This window comes from Eptatretus burgeri, chromosome 18, assembly GCF_056783735.1.
Source record: "Eptatretus burgeri isolate ZD-2024b chromosome 18, Ebu_testis_v1, whole genome shotgun sequence".
Classification (NCBI taxonomy): Eukaryota; Metazoa; Chordata; class Myxini; order Myxiniformes; family Myxinidae; genus Eptatretus; species Eptatretus burgeri.
The window spans coordinates 12704174-12721395 of NC_140978.1; positions in this window are offsets into that span (position 1 = coordinate 12704174).

Genomic DNA, 17222 nt, shown 5'->3' on the forward strand with positions numbered 1-17222 from the left:
ATGTGTGTTTTACTTTCAATTTTCGTGCAAAGTCTAAGTCGAGGCACTTCTATACACACATAGACCATAGGGCATGCAGTATATATATATATATATATATATATATATATATATATATATATATATATATATATATATATATATATATATATACATATATATATATATATATATATATATATATACATATAATATGTTTATTTTTCAATTTTTGTGCACCAATGATGGGGGAAACTTTAAACTTTAATGGGTTTGTAGGAAATGTGTCACTGATTAAGAATATCCATGTCCCCACGCACAAGTGGTGCTCAGAAATTTAGAACGAGCAGTTGATGAAAATGCATATTAACAAATGGTGCATGAAGTGTATGGTGGATGACCGATTGGGGACAATGTCCTTCCTGGATGCCAGGTCCTTCCTGGCTTTTTAATCAGATTGTTCAGTGAACATGTTATTATCTGTTGGGCTTCATAAATTTATAATGTCCATTTATAATAATCATAATAATACTAAGAATATTAATGATAAGAATTTATTCTTCTTATTATTATTAACATTTATGCGCTTTATCTCGTTTGAGCCATAAGCACCCACACAAACTGAATAAACCACAAACTAAACCACACACAACACCAACACCGAGAGAAAAAGAGGCAGAGAAATTTGGAAAAGTCCTGACTGGAACATATGTTTTAGATTTAATGAAAACCCATTAACAAATGATACTCCAAATGTACAATGTGATATTAATTTTCTCTGGCCAAATGAAAAAGTTTATGTTGGTAAAATATTACCATAGTTACAAGCTCTCAATATTCTAACCTCATTTTTTTTTTTATTGAAATGCAGGGGGGGGGGCGGGGGTGGCAGGGAGTGTTACATACTTTGAGTGGATGTTAAGAAAGAAATTGTAAATTAAATGTACACTGTTGTAATGTTGCAGCACTGTAAGTTTCACATACTAATCTTTATCCATCTCAAATGATCAATTTGCAGGTGTTCAGACCCAGGACATGAGAGACCCCAGTGAGAGCCTGATCTTCCAGTACATGTAAACACAAATATGACATACATATACTGCATAATATTTTGTGTTCACACAGAACAAAAATGTTAGTATAATGCAAAGTATTTAAATCTGTATAATCATCTTCCTTGTATTATTTTATGGGTATTGTACATCAGGATCACTGTATACACAAAAATATGAGTGTGCAATGTTATGCCCTAGTCCGTTGAGGAGACCAATCACTTGTGCTGACCCTGTCAGATGGTGCACTGCAGTGGCAAGGGCATAATGCTTTGGCATCGGTTTTTTCCCTTTCTTTGCCAAACTGATGATATCTTGGGCGATTGACAGGAGTTTTTTTTCAGTGTCTGCTGTAAACGCAATATATTGCTCTTCTTCGGGGCTCTCTGAACCACTAACCACCCATGCTAGGAAGTTAAACAGTTGATATGGGACAAGGGTCTTAACGTTATTCAGCGTCAAGTCATCTGCCACAGGTGGACATGGGACTGTGAGGTTCTTGTTGTCAATTGATAACTCCAATGTTAAGGCAGCATTAAATAACGTTCGCAGACTGTTTGGCTGGGACCCATTGCTACCTCTTTCAATTGGTTCTGCATCATCTGTTGAACTTTCTGCAGAAGTAGTGTCAGTGTCATCAACAAGTTCCTGGGCTCGGTCTTCTGCAGTTATCTCATTAAGTATGTGTTCTATAGATAGCTCCCTTCCAATGTTTAATGGGTAAATCTATGTAATTGTGCTGTGATTTATTTTAAAAGTCAGGTCAGAACAACAAAGAAGAACCCTCCCGTCCCGTGATTCAACATTCAACAACATCCGGTGATTCAACAGATGACTCAGCAGCGTAAACAGGAATGACGGGGTTGGGACGGGTCGTCATGAGATTCAGCAAGGTAAACAGCCCCACCCGCGGTTGTGGGGGGCGGCGCACAAGGGCGCATGAGTCACGCCGAAGCAAAGCGAGATGGGGCGAAGAGGAATAAGAAAAGGACCCTCTGCTTGGCTCGAGTTGGTTCTTGTTGGGGGGTTGTTCTTCGGGTGGCTGGTGCTCTGCTTTGTGGTTTGGCTCGGCTGGCTCTTCTTGGTACGTGGAGCTCTTCGTGGTCTCTGCTTGGTTCCCAGCTTGGTGTGACTCCTTGGCCTCATATTGGTCAGTGGTTCTTCGGGGAAGCGATGCATCAGGTCGGGAAGGATCGGCTCCTCGTCTCACCAGCACGTGGTCCAGAGCGCGAGGGATCCGCCGGAGCTCAGAAAGGATCGCGGCTCGTGGTGATTGGATCCAGCTTGCCCACGCTGGTGCCCGGTCCGAACAGCTTGAAGACCACACGAGGTGGAAAGGTCCGAGGCAGACCCTGGGCTTCAGCTCGTCTGTCCCTCCGAGTTGAAGTCCACATTAAAGGCATCAGCCACCATTTCTTGGGTGTGTGTGTGTGTGTGTGTGTGTGTGTGTGTGTGTGTGTGTGTGTATGTGTGTGTGTGCGTATGTGTGTCTGTGGGCCCGTCTAACAAGTGGAGAACTGTTAAGTGCTTTGTTTGCTGTAAATTATTGCATTGCATTTCGTATAGTCGGTTTAAATCTGTTCTTACGTTTTCCCTCGTTCCCCATTATTATTAATAAATACCCCCATTGTTTAATGTCACAGCTCGTTCTGTGTCTCTTTCATTGGCTCGACATGACGCGTGTTTGAGGATTAGTGTTCGTAACTTGTTCATTTGGTCCGGCCCGACTTTGGTAATTCCGCTCGGTTACACCGGATCCGAGTTGGCGATAGCGACTCGATTCGGACAAAGTTGGCCGAGGGTGAACTTCCCCGGTAGTCGGACCACGTGGGTACTTAAGTAAATTGAAGTTGGCAATCGACCCTACCCCACGTGGCCTATCCATTGGCGAAGATCGGTCCGATAGGGGACCTGTCAGTTCCGGAGTTATCCGGGGCGATGACCTTTACATTCCGGGCGATCGTTCGAGCCGGCTCGCGGCTCCATCGGAGCGGTCGTGCTCCCGGTCGACCCCCGGCCCCGTAACAATAGTATGCCTTTTATTAGACAGGCATTTCAAAATTGAACATTTTCCATAAATTTCTGGAAAACTGGCTGAAATTAGATGAAATTAGATAAAATGAACTTTCTGTTTTGTAATATCTCCCAATAAATCTTTTCATTCACTCTTTTGATTACAATACAAGCCAGCATGCTATAGGAGGGGCGGACATAAGTAATTTTTGCGCATTTGTGAGAGAGGGACAAGCTATGCCGTTAAAACAACAGTATTTCCATGTTTGTTTACGTAGGATTTCTTTGTAACCAAGCGAATATATCCTCACTTTTTTTCCGTGAAATTTATACTTGCAATATCATAAAAGTATATATAGCCTCACTATGGAGGCTCCAAAGAGATATGAGGTAAATTTGAATGAAACACACATGGAAGGGAAGGCTGTTGTGTGCACCTGCTTCGCTGATCCCCAGTTAACAGATTTGCAAAAGTTCCTATAGACCATGTCCGCCCCCTCCAATAATGGCTTTAGGTTTAATATCAAATCATTGACAGTTATAATTCCCTGCATAACCATGATTCTAAAATTACAGTAAAATTGTACTACTACACCAAGTTGAACATGATACAAAGTCATTAACTTAGTCTTCCACAAAATCATCATCATCATGATTGATGCACCATTCACACGTCCAATCTAACGTTACATAAGTTAATTTTAAAGTCATTATCAACGCATGGTGGATCAGTTTACACAAACCTTGTCCTTGAGAATTAGATTTCTTTGCAAATGATTTCTCTTTTCTTCTGATTTTACTGATGTCGCAGAAGCACTTGTTGCAATTGTAGTGGTAGTCAATGTTACTCAACGGCGAGGGCTGAGCCGCAATGCATGTAGCAGTATCGTGAACATCAATACCAAGCTTTGTTGCAATCTCGGTAACTATATCACTCTCTTTGCAGTCGTAATTCTTGCGAAAATTTGCGAAAAAATTTGCTAAATCTAGCGAAAAAAAATAGCGAAAAAAATTCTAGCGAAAATTTGCGAGCGAAATCGACAAATCGTTTCCACGATTAATTATTGAACACGATGAAGTTACTTTTTGTTGTAAAATCTACGTGCATGACTCAAAATTTTGAAGAAAATTTACGATCCGCCGTAGAACTGCATTCCGTGGGCGCCGCCATCTTTAGTTCGCAGTGCAATGGCACGGCGACCATGATTGGGTTATTCTGTGAAACTACGTCATCAATTTCACTGAGCGTCAAATACAGTAATGCTGATTGTCCTATTTTATCACGTGAATCGACTGGTCAGTGAAATTTAATGTGACATTATTTACCGAAATTATTCGTTTTTTACGCTTTTAAGAGCAATTTTGAGGATTGGGGTCACACATTTTCTGAATGCTTATACTATTTTTGGAATTATTGATCAAGAATAAAGTCGCCCCCAGTAATGTTGCACGAAACAGAGAGTTAGATGCGGACGATTGTGGTCTAAGACAAATACAGATAAGGGGAAATAAAAGAAAATCCTTCCTTTATTCTGGCACTTAGCTTGGTCCAGAGATGGAACACGGAATCGAGGCACTTCGTCCCGCATGTGTAGACATGCGCAAAATGGTGCCGAGCCACTCTCTCGCAGCGCGAACGTTCATCAGGCAGTTTGTGAGCGGTATTCAACACCAAGGCTCAGAGACCCCATGCAGCTTAGAATGCCGCCGTCCCCTTCGCTGACATACACGAGGCTTCTCGGCCCGTCTCATATGACAAGCCAAGCCATCATCTTGCTTCACCACGAGAGCCAAATCGCCTCAGCACGAATACGACAATCGTGCCATCATCTTCATGCATTGAAAGAAAGCCAGCCGTGAAGCCCTGTTCTTTCACACCATCTCCTAGCTATGTTCTTTCTCGACCGCGTGCATCCCTCACTCCGCACTTGTGTCTTCCTCCTTGCTACAAGCTGTTTCCCCATCCTCTCTGATCAAACTGCTTCCCCGTCATTCTTGAAAATCCACATAAACGGCAAATCCTTAAACTTATAGGGTAATGGGGAAAATAGGCCGAGGGACTTCAGCTTTAAAATTTGTCCAAACTGTACCCTTAATTAACATGTTTGTGTGTTGTTTTGGTGTTGTTTATTTTAATGAATGAAAGAGTTATTAATCAATGCTAATAAATTATGTGTGTGTGCCAATGTGTCTCCTTCATAACTCCAAAACCATGAAACCTATCAGCCTGAAACTTTGCATGCATACGAGGAAAACTCCATGGTGGTGCATGAGTGAAAATTGGGTGTCTGGGTTAATTAAAAAAAAACCCTTTTGAAGATAATTAACGACTTTATTTAATTATATCCTTCATCTGGAACCATCCTCGGCCACCTTGCTCTGGGGTCTTAAGGCATATCCTGGGTTACCTTGCTGGGGTCTAAAACTGCAATGTTTTTTGGCCTGCTCAACCATGCCTTGACTTGGAACAGGCCGCAACGATTTATTCACGATAAAGTTTTTCTTTTTTTACTTTCCTCCCTCATATCATCGAATGCCTGTTCATCATAGCTACAAATTGTTGAGTATGTTGCAATACTTATAAACGCCCAGAGACACCAGCGTTCATGGCTTTATTTAATTTCCGCCCATGCGATAACCTCGAGAATCTCTTAAACGAAGCAGAATTACAAAATTGAAGCTCCAGAATAGACCTTGGCATCAGTCCCGACTCCTGAAAATGTGTTCGTTTGTCCAATTTGGACATCTTTGACATTTTGGTTGTCTCCGGGAGCTATATGTTTAATATGATGGTTCGGTGATTGCTAATCGCGTGCCAAGAGAGCCGTTTCTTATCAACTGTTTTGTTGGAGTGCTTAAGCCACCTGGCGAGTGCTCTATAATATTCGCCCTGTCACTGAATACTACATCGATCGACTTTAACAAAGTTAAGAGGTCACTTGCATGCGTTGGCCACATGTTCTTCTGCGGTGCAACAGGCAGTGGCTGGCTCGCTGAAAATGTGAAATCTTCCATTACACGACCCGCCACTTCTGCAAAGATAAATACAAATGAAAATTAAATGTTTCGTTTTTAAAAGTTTATTCAACCATTTCATGGATTGCTTGGTGAAGCCACTTAGCGCTCGTTCTTCAAGTTTAAATTATTTGCAATACTGTGGTTCTATACCGAATGTAGGAAGGCAAGATAAATTATATGATCACAATGAGTAAAGTATGTTTCCAGTTGGTATGAAGTAATGAATCGCCACATCATGGCAGGAAAGCCGAGAGGTACGCACACTCGCTCTAAGCTGTCCAGCCTGGGTTTGAATTCCGACCCAGCTATAAACTGTCATCCCAGTGTTTCACTGGCATGGTGATTCATCAATGTGTGCCAAATCTCGAATGGACGTTAAACTGGGCGTTTCATCTGCCAGAATCCCTCTCTCCCTCCCCCTCTCTCCCCCCTCTCCCTCTCTCACTCCTCTGCCTCCCTCACCCCTCTGCCTCTTTCACCCCTATCCCACCCCTTTCTCTCCCTCCCAACCCTAACCCCCCTTTCACTGCTTCCCCTCCCTCCCCCTCTATTGAGGGGACTGTAGCATGTACGAATCAGATTCTGAGTGAGCCGACGGGAGGGGTGCAAATTGCATGTACGAGAATACATGCATGTATGCAGGCAGACCTTTGCCAGGAAGATAGTATGGGTTTTAAATCCTCCCACCCCAGGAGTCTGAAGTATCCGTGTGTGTGTGTGTGTGTGTGTGTGTGTGTGTGTGTGTGTGTGTGTGTGTGTGTGTGTGTGTGTGTGTGTGTGTTATTGGTTGTATCTCCATATGCGGGTTTCAGAAGGTGGAAAGGAGTCCTCCCAGGTCTCCACTTCCATTTTGGTAAGGGCGGTCAAGAATTATGGACCTCCACCGAGTGCCGTTCTCGTTACCTCTGCCACCGAAGGTGAAGGTGGTTATGTTTTCACCCTTTTCTGTCTGTTTGTGTACTGGATATCTCAAAATGTTGTGGACGGATTCGGATGAAATTTTGTGGAAAGGTTGGGGTTGTGACAAGGACGAACTGATTAGATTTTGTTGAAGATCCGGATCTGGATCCAATAATTTTTAAAGTGATTCTTCACCATTGAGAGATAGAGCCAAAAATGATTTTGAACACGATATCTCACAAATGTATTTGGCCAGATATGTTCTCGTGGATCAGGCAGTACGGGACGGAGATATGCGCTCTACCAAGTGCCCTACTAGTTAACCTCCGCCATCGAAGATGGATGGTGGTTACTGTTTTCACCCCTTTCTGTTTGTTATCTTGCCAAAACGAAGTTTTTGCAAGATATGTTAGTCAGCTTGTATGTTTTTTGTTTGTTTGTTTGTTTGTTTGTTTGTTTGTTTGTTTGTCTGTAATCACGTATAAAAAAATTCTGCAGAGCACAGTTATCATTGGAAATTTTTGTAACTTCGCATATTAGAGGCCTATAGAGGTCCCTTTCAGTGCACAAAACTTTGAAGGTCAAGGTCAAAGGTCAAGGTCACTTTGTCGCAAATCAGGGGAGTCGACGAAACCCTTATTTTTTGAGTAATTTTGATCGGATCGTCTTCAAACTTTATGGGAATATAGTTCATGGTCTGGCGCTCAGCTGATTAATTTTTGGTGGCGATTGGCCTTGACCTTCATGGTTAGCGCCTGAGGTCAAACATATTTGACCCCAAGGTCAAATTTTCAAGTTTTAGGAACCATATCGTGTAGTACCTCAAATTGAACACCTCGATGAGTGCTTTCTAGATATGTCAAGCTTGAGACATTATGACGTCATTTGGTGACGTTATGAGGCAAACGCATATTTTTCATGGTTACTCTGTAGAATGATTCTCATCGGAATCTCTCGTAGGCAGATATTCCTCAAGGAGTCGCTCCTGGTGGATAGCAGCTCTGTTCACCTCAGTGTGACCTTAAAGAAGTCACACGTGGTCACCTTCTGGCAAGATTTGTTTGTTGGGTAGTCGATAAAGTCGAAAAAAAAAATTTTTTTTGATCTACCCTTATTATCACTTTTTCCATCGATATGTTTGTCTGTATGTCTGTATGTCTGTCTGTTCAGTCCAGTGCTCCGTTAATACAATGGCCATTTCGATGAAACTTGGTGGGTAGGTTCATACCATGACCTAGTTGTGGGCAAATGAAAAGCGTTGCTATGGAGACCACCGTTGCCTAGTAACGGGACTTTGAATTTTTTGAAAAAAATCATACAAAAAATTATTTTTTTCGAAAATCAAAAATCGGGCCACGAGCGACTGTGGGCAGTACATTCAGCCATATTGTCAAATATTTCCAGCTGAATCCTATGAAAACTGTCGGAGAAGATGACTTTGAATGAACCCTAGTCGAAAACAATAAAAAAACGAAGTTCGTTATATCTCAGAGACTATGAGTCAGATATACATGAAACTGGTATGGTAGGTTCATGGTATGTCCTACATATGTGTGAGAAAGAACCGTTGCTATGGACCCCTCCGTTGCCCAGCAACGGCCGAAAAACCTCTAAATGTTTTTTTTGGGTTTTGGAGCAGCGAGAGGTCTCCTTCGGGGCTCCCTGCTGACGTTCTCAAAGCTAAGTTTCCGGTTGTTATTTGTCCCGTTTTAACTGTTTAATTTTCTCACCTACATGTTACTGTGTGTTGCTAGTTCGGTTTGTTTCAAAAATCGTGCTATTTTGTGAGTATTTTTGTCGACGTTCTTACCTGTGCTTGAGGCCTAGGCCTAGGCTTGAGGCCTACCGGTTCCACTCGGTGTTCGATCGTTTTTTTTTTTTGTTTGTTTTTTCTCCCCATTACCTTCAATTTCTATCCTCCCCATTACCTTCAATTTTGATCCTTTATGGAGACATTATTTACTGGGAAACCACTTCACGCTCGTTACGGACCAACGATCCGTGGCATTCATGTTTGATGGGAAAAATAACGGGAAAATTAAGAATGAAAAAATTATGAGATGGCAGATAGACCTAGCTTGCTATAGTTACGACATAGTCTACCGGCCCGGGAGGGAAAACCCTGCTGCAGACACCTTCTCTCAGGTCTACTGCTCGGCGACAATCAGTCGGGCTTTGCAAGACCTCCATGTGTCTCTGTGCCACCCGGGGGTAACCAGAATGGCACATTTCGTGTGCAGACAGAACCTTCCCTATTCTATCGAAGATATTAAACAAATGAATGCTTCATGCCCTGTTTGTGCTGAACTAAAACCCAGATTCTATGGCGCGGCTTCTGGCAGATTGATCAAGGCCACTTCTCCCTTCGAGAGACTAAACATTGACTTCAAAGGGCCCCTGCCGACCGAGACAGACAACAGATACATATTCACTGTTGTTGATGAATATTCAAGGTTCCCTTTCGCATTTCCGTGCTCGGATATGACCTCGGGCACTGTCATGAAATGTCTGTCTGACCTCTTCGCTATGTTTGGGAAACCTTCGTACATACATTCAGACAGAGGGCCGTGTTTCATGTCGGCCGGGCTAAAACAATTCCTATTAGAGCACGGCATAGCAACTAGTCTAACGACGGGTTACAACCCACAGGGTAATGGGCAGGTGGAACGATATAACGGGGTTATTTGGAAAGCCGTAACTCTGGCGCTGAAATCGAGAGGACTGGGCCCCGAGCGGTGGGAGGTTACCCTTCTCGACGCTCTGAATTCCATACGCTCTTTGCTCTGTACGTCCACCAATGCAACTCCTCACGAACGAATGTTTACTCACCAACGACGTTATGTTGACGGCCAATCGGTGCCCAACTGGCTAACCCATCCCGGAACAGTGTTCATGAAACGCCCGGTACGACAAAGCAAGTATGAACCCATGGTGGAAGAGGTCGACCTCATCGATACTAATCCAGAGTATGCTCATGTCAGACTCCCGGATGGCAGGGAGACCACTGTGTCGGTTCGCCATTTGGCTCCCTCAGGTACTCCTCCCGCAGGTACACCACCATCTGGCACACCTCCCTCTGACATCCCCTCCCCAGGTGTTTCCCCCCCAGGGACTCCACCCGAGAAGGGTGACGACGGAGCTGCCGCGTTCCACCCGAGAGCGATCGGGGAGTCATCTCCGGCACGAGTCGAGGCTCACCAAGCTGTTACCAAGCGAAACCGCCATCTACTCCCGGAGAGGTCGACGAATAATACCCCCTCGCCGACTCAATCTGTAAAGGGGATTATCGGCATCCTCGATGCTCATGCTCCTATATGCTCGTTACATAATATATCGATGCTCATTACCATGCTCCTACAACTCAAAATAATCCTCACTGCTTGGCATGTATGCTTCTGTAGTTTAGATAATTCGCGTTGCTTGAAATGTATACTCCTGTAGTGCTGAAGTAATCATGGTGCGTTAGTTGGGCCTCTAGTTACATTTTAAAGATGGGGAGAATGTGGTGAATTGAAGGACGTGACGTGTGATCACATGTTGCACGGCTCGAGCATGGAATAGATAAAGCTAAGATTCCGCTCGGTCGGGGGGATTGTCCCAGGGGCATTGTCGTTTACGGCGGCGGTTCACTTGGTGCTCGTTGAATGGTGAGAATTGAGAGTATATCGGACTCCGTGCTTATACTGATTTATTTTGCGGTGATTAGTTGCACGTGTATACCTTACTGCTTATGTACTCCTTGCTGCACCTGTATTCCCTGGTGTGCCCGTAGAAGCGGCTTCAATCAAATGGAATAAAGCCTAAACTCTGAAGGTTCATCTCTCGTTTTCATTTCACCCACTTTCCAAACATCCCCCATTCTCCCAACTAATCTCTTTCTTATCTCAAAAATAAAAAAAATAAAAAAATAAAAAAATACCCTACAACAACAACAACACGCTCACCTTCTCCCGATTCTGCTTCTTCTTCTTCCTCGATTTTTTTTTTACACTTCCATGACCTAATCTGTTGAACTCTCTCATACATTAATATTAACAACAACAACAACAACAACAACAAAAAATATATATATATGTATATATATATGTATATATATATATGTATATATATATATATATATATATATACATATATACATATATACATATATACATATATACATATATACATATATACATATATACATATATACATATATACATATACACATATACACATATACACATATACACATATACACATATACACATATACACATATACACATATACACATATACACATATACACATATACACCCAACAACAACAACACGCTCACCTTCTCCCGATTCTGCTTCTTCTTCTTCTTCTTCCTCTTAACTTCCTCCTCGTCTTCTTCCTCGATTTTTTTTTTTTACACTTCCATGACCTAATCTGTTGAACTCTCTCATACATTATTTTTAATAACAAAAACGATCTTATAATGCTTCATCTTCCTCTCTCACACATGTGGTACTCTTTACTGTTTCACAATGCACGACTCTTCTGCTATTTTAACAGACTGCTCTCATTTCAACCTCTCCTTCATTCCTTGCCTAAAAAATCCAACTATTACAGCGCTTCTTCTCTCCATGCTCTGAATTCGCCTTCATTGCATCCATCAAGAATTGTGTTAAATCGCATCTCTGACCTAAAACTTTTAAAAACCACAGTTTGCCATGGATGCTCGCTTTCCAACAACCATTCTTTTTTTCCAACTTCAGTGCCAACTCACCCCCCTCACCCCTCACCCTCACTCTCAAAGCAACCATCCCACTCTTCTCCCTCCAAGCCTCCCTCTCACCTCTCTCAAAAATTCCCCCTCACCTTTCTCCCACCTTTCATCCCCCTCACTCTTCCTTCTCAAAGTTGCCCCCCCTCTCATCCCCCAACCCGCCTCCCTCCACTCCCCTCTCACCCCCATCTCTTCACTCCACCTCCTCAAATCCTCAACTGCCTTCTTCCTTATCTCTTGTCCCCCCTCTCCCCCAGCACCACAGAGCCTTTTCTCCTCCTCATTCGGCCCCCTCCCCTCGCTATTCTGCAATACCCCACACTCCTTCAGCAACCCTCCTTACCTGCCCCCCTCGTCCCTTGTCCTACCCTCCCCCTCCCCCAAAACCTCCTGCACCCAAAGCCTCCTCCCCTTCCTCTTCATTAAAAGTGTGGACCTCAAATATCCGGGGCCTTCGCTCAAACATTTCAGATCTTTCCATACAGGTTGCCACTGACAAACCAGACATTATCTGCCAAACAGAAACTTTCCTCTCCCAAGACGTGTCTGACTCCCAAGTATCTCTACCTGGTTACTCCCTCTTACGGTATGACAGACTTGAGCCTCGTCCTGGTGGAGGTGTTGCTCTCTTCATCAAAGACTCTATTCCTCACTCTCCATGCACTGCTCTCACTCCCCCACACCCCCAGGAATACCTCTGGCTTCGGCTTCCCCTCCACTCCCACCTCATGTTTATATGTGTACTGTACCGTCCACCGAACAGTGATGACTCCATCTACACCTCACTATCCGAAAACATGGACCATCTTCTATCTTCTCATCCAAACTCTCTCTTCCTCTTATGTGGTGACTTCAATTGTCATCACGCCAGTTGGCTAGGTGTGGGTACCTCTCTCACCTGCCATGGCACCTCAGCAAAAGCTTTCTGTGACTCATTGGGACTGACTCAATCGGTCAACTTCCCGACCCGGATCTCAACCAATGGTACTCCATCTCTTCTGGATCTGATTTTGACAAATTTCTCTGACAATATCTGCTGCTCTTCCTTCGCTCCAATCGGTTCTTCTGACCATGTCCTTGTCAAAGTGGACATCTCTCTGGCTGTTATCAGAGAACCACCTCACCGCCGTAGAGTCTGGCATTTCACTCAAGCCGACTGGCAGGGTCTCCAAACAGCCATCAAACTTACAGACTGGTCTCCTATCACTACTTTCTCCAACATCAACTCGTCCTGGGAATTCTTTCAAAGAAACTTGCTCTCCCTCATGCACAGATTTATCCCCTCTCATGTTCAGTTGTCTTACCCTTCCTCCCGCCCTTGGTTTCCTGAAGCTTGTGGCGAGGAAGTTGTCCTGAAACAACTTGCCTTTGCCTCATGGAAAGCAAACCCAACTGAGGGCAATCTCAGTTCTTTCCACAAAGCTCGGAACAAGTGTGTATCTACCCTCAGGAGAGCCAGAAAACAACATCTTTCTCATCTCAAGTCTGAACTCTCAAACCTCTCTCCCTCCTCAAAATCCTGGTGGCGTTTAATCAAATCTGTTTCTGGTGTATGTTCCCCCTTCATCCCCTCCCTTACCTCAAATGGCTGCACTGCAGATTCCACACGTTATAAAGCTGAATCTTGTGTCCTAAACCCATCACTATCTCTACCCACTTTACCCAGTCGCACCCAACTGTCCCTGGACTCTGTATCCTTTTCTCCTGACAAGGTGGAGAGCTTGCTTTCAAACCTCGAGTCAGATTCTGCAACCGGTCCAGACGGCATCAGCCCACGTGTCCTCAAAGCCTGCTCTTCTGCTCTTGCTCACCCTATCTCTGTTCTATTCACCCTCTCATTTGCCCAAGGTCATCTGCCATCTGCTTGGAAATCTGCTAACATCACTGCCCTGCATAAAAAAGGTGCAAAAACAGATCCCTATAACTACAGACCAATCAGCCTTCTCCCAATCATCAGCAAGGTGATGGAATCCATCATAGCTTCAGATATGAAATCCTTCCTCTTCTCCAATGGCTTGATTTCCAATCATCAATTTGGTTTCAGACAAGGTCACTCTACCCTGGATATGCTGCTTCTGCTCTCCCATCAATGGATGGAGGTCCTCAATGCCAGACAGGAAATCCGAGCCGTATCCCTGGACATATCACGTGCTTTTGACACAGTCTGGCACCCTGCCCTACTCACCAAACTCTCTTCCCATGGTATTCAAGGCCATCTCCACTCATGGCTCGCAGACTTCCTCTCCTGTCGCAGTCAACGTGTGGCCCTAAATGGAGTTCTTTCATCCCCTCTTCCTGTGCAGGCTGGAGTTCCTCAAGGTAGCGTTCTGGGCCCTGTTCTTTTTCTGGTTTTCATCAATGATCTCTCGGACTCTCTGGAAAATCCTCTATTTCTCTTTGCCGACGACTCCACCCTCTGCCGTACCATCTGTCATCCCTCAGACCGGCAAGCAGCAGCTTCTTCGCTCACTGCAGATCTGGATAAAATCACAAACTGGTCCAACACGTGGAACATGTCTTTCAATCCAGACAAATCTCACACTCTCACTATGTCTCTTCGAAAGGACCGTTTACAAAACCCCCCATCCACTTTCTCAACAATCCTCTGGAAGAAGTCTTTTCTTTCAAGCTTCTAGGTCTCACTATCTGCCATGACCTTTCCTGGGAAAGTCACATTTCCAACCTCGCCTCAAAAGCCAGTCGCCGACTGGGAATCCTCCGTCGTGCTAAGTCCTTCCTTGGCCCTCTTGAGCTCCTGACCACTTACAAAGCTTTTGTCCGTAGCCTGATGGAGTACTGCTCTCCCCTCTGGGCTGGTGCTCCTGCCTCCCACCTTTCTCGGCTTCACGCTGTTGAAACCAGGGCATTTAAGATCATCGGCATCTCCCGCAATGAAGCTGAGTCTTTGGGCCTCTCACTCAATCACCGCAGGTTGGTCGGTGGTCTTTCTGTCTTCTACCGACTCCTCTCCAGCCTTGCCCCCCCTGCTCTCTCTGCGATTTGTCCCCACCACATTTCCACAGGGCGCTCAAGGTCCGCCAACAACCCCCTTCTGGTAAAACTACCAAAATCACGAATCACTGCTCATCTTCACTCTTTCATTCCTCTTTTTTCCCGCCTTTGGAATAAACTTCCTCACTCTATTCTTTCCCATTCTTCCCTCCAGGCTTTCAAAACAGCTGTTCACCACCACCTCTTATCTTCCCCCATCCAAATCCTCGATCTTTTCTAACCCGATAATCCACCCAAGCCCACTTCCTTCATTTCTCCTACTTTCCTTCCTGAAAGTCCCTGAAATGTCCATCTTCTCTTCGCCATGTTCCCCGTCCCATCCCCATCCCTCTCCCTTCCACAGTTCACCTAATGTGTCTGTTCCCCACTGTTTTGTCCCTTCCACTCCCGCCCCTCTTGTCTCATGCCTCCTTGCTGTGAGTTGTGTGTTAGCTCTCATACGAGCCTCGACCAAGGTATACAAAAAAAAAATAAAAAATGTGTGGGTATTTTAACGAAAAAACAATCTGCAGCATTAACCCTTGAAGCTAGAATCATGAATTTTTTTGTGCTTAATCCTCAGGTCATTCCCCCATCGAACGGGCCCATCGCGTCAGGTTCTATTGGGTTGGCGACTACCCATGTCCGCCTACCGGATTGTTTGTTTGTGAACAGTATTACGGAAAAACTCCTCGACGGATTTCGACGAAACTTGGTGGGGGGGGTTAGGTCTGGTCCAAGGATCATGCCATCAGATTTTGGACTTAGTCCAAAATCCAATATGGCCGTTATGGCGGCCAATTTGAAAAAATATTTGAATTTTTTTTTTTTTGCATTTCTACATGTTTTAAGTGATTTCCAACCCCCCCCCCCAAAAAAAAATTGTTAGAGAAAAAAAAAAATTTGCAACTTTTTTTTCAACAAAATTTCGATTTCTTTTTTTGCATTTCTACATGTTTTAAGTGATTTCCAACCCCCCCCCCACTAAAAAAAAATTGTTAGAGAAAAAAAAATGTTTGCAAATTTTTTTTCAACAAAATTTTGATTTTTTTTTTTGCATTTCTACATGTTATAAGTGATTTCCAACAAAAAAAAAACATGCCAAAATTATAATTGCGGCTGATTTTGGAACTTCAGGTGGATATACCCACGTAAAATTAATTTCTGTCTCAAGGAATCTAGTTATGACGAATGAATTGAGTATCTTCTTCTTCTTCTTTCGGCTGCTCCCCTTAGGGGTCGCCACAGCGGATCATCCATATGATCCATATCGTGATTTGGCACATGTTTTACACCGGATGCCCTTCCTGATGCAACCCTGGTCGCCTCTTGCGACACAGGGATATGGTACACCTATTTTAACCGGGGTAGACACCGGCCCAGTACACTGGTACTCATTTCACCGACCTCGGAAGGATGACAGGCTGTCAACCCCCTGGTGTATTAATTCAGTGTCCCAACAGGGCTTGAACTCAGGACTTTTTGGATCCCAAGCCGCTGCCCTAACCACTGCGCCAACACCAGGCTTTGACGAATGAATTGAGTATGTATAAGTTAAAAGTAAAAGGGAAAGTTGTAAACTATAACTCTGTGAGCACTGTTGACGTCAAATTGAATGAATAGGATATCAGGTTCACTTGAGTGACCTAGCAGTATTGGCGGTGGAGGTTTTGCACTCCACTGAGTGCTCCCCCTCTAGTTATCTCTGTATCTGTCTGGACGATTCTTTATCTCTAAAAATTATCTACTTCTGTCCACTGCAGTTCAGACTATGTACCTGCAGTGGTTGAGAGGTTTTTGAGTGATATTAAATGGAGAGTTCCTGACTGCCTGAGGTTTATTTTGCTTTGAGCCTGCTGTTTCAGCAATTGACATGGAGTCACTTGAACTTAAATATTTGGGGGTATATTTGTCCATCTCTCATAAATGCTCATCAATTATTCACAAGTGGAGCTCTGTCGATGATAAGATACAGCTGAAGCTGAGAGACTGGAGTGGATGATTTAAGATCCTGTCTGCATGAAAGAACTCTCTTAAACAAGTTGTTCTTCCAAAGCTGTTGGTCAAGCTTTCTTGAATAAGTATTCCAGGTGAGTTTCTGGCTGGTATGCAAAGGAAGTTGTTCGACTGCTTTTGGAATGGCAACGATTGGGTATCCTTCGGAATACTGAGCTTGCCTCCTTGCTGAAGGTGGACAGGGTTTTCCCGACCTTGTAACCAATTTTATACCTTCAGGCTACAGACCACTCAGCAATACCTTTATGCTAATGCACAATGGTGCATGCCGGCATCATACTTTTTCAGTAAAGTGCTCAGTCTCGGGTATAAAAGGCAAATATTCATGATCACCTCCAAAAACCCTGCCAGTGATCCATTGCCTTCTTTTTAATCAGGTAATGGTGAAGGCCAGGTATACAGTTGATATGAAATGAGCAAATGGTCATCCAGGGAAAGTCCTGCTGGAAGAGCCACTTATCTTGAACTGACTTCTACAGGCCCTAACGCAAGCTTCCCTC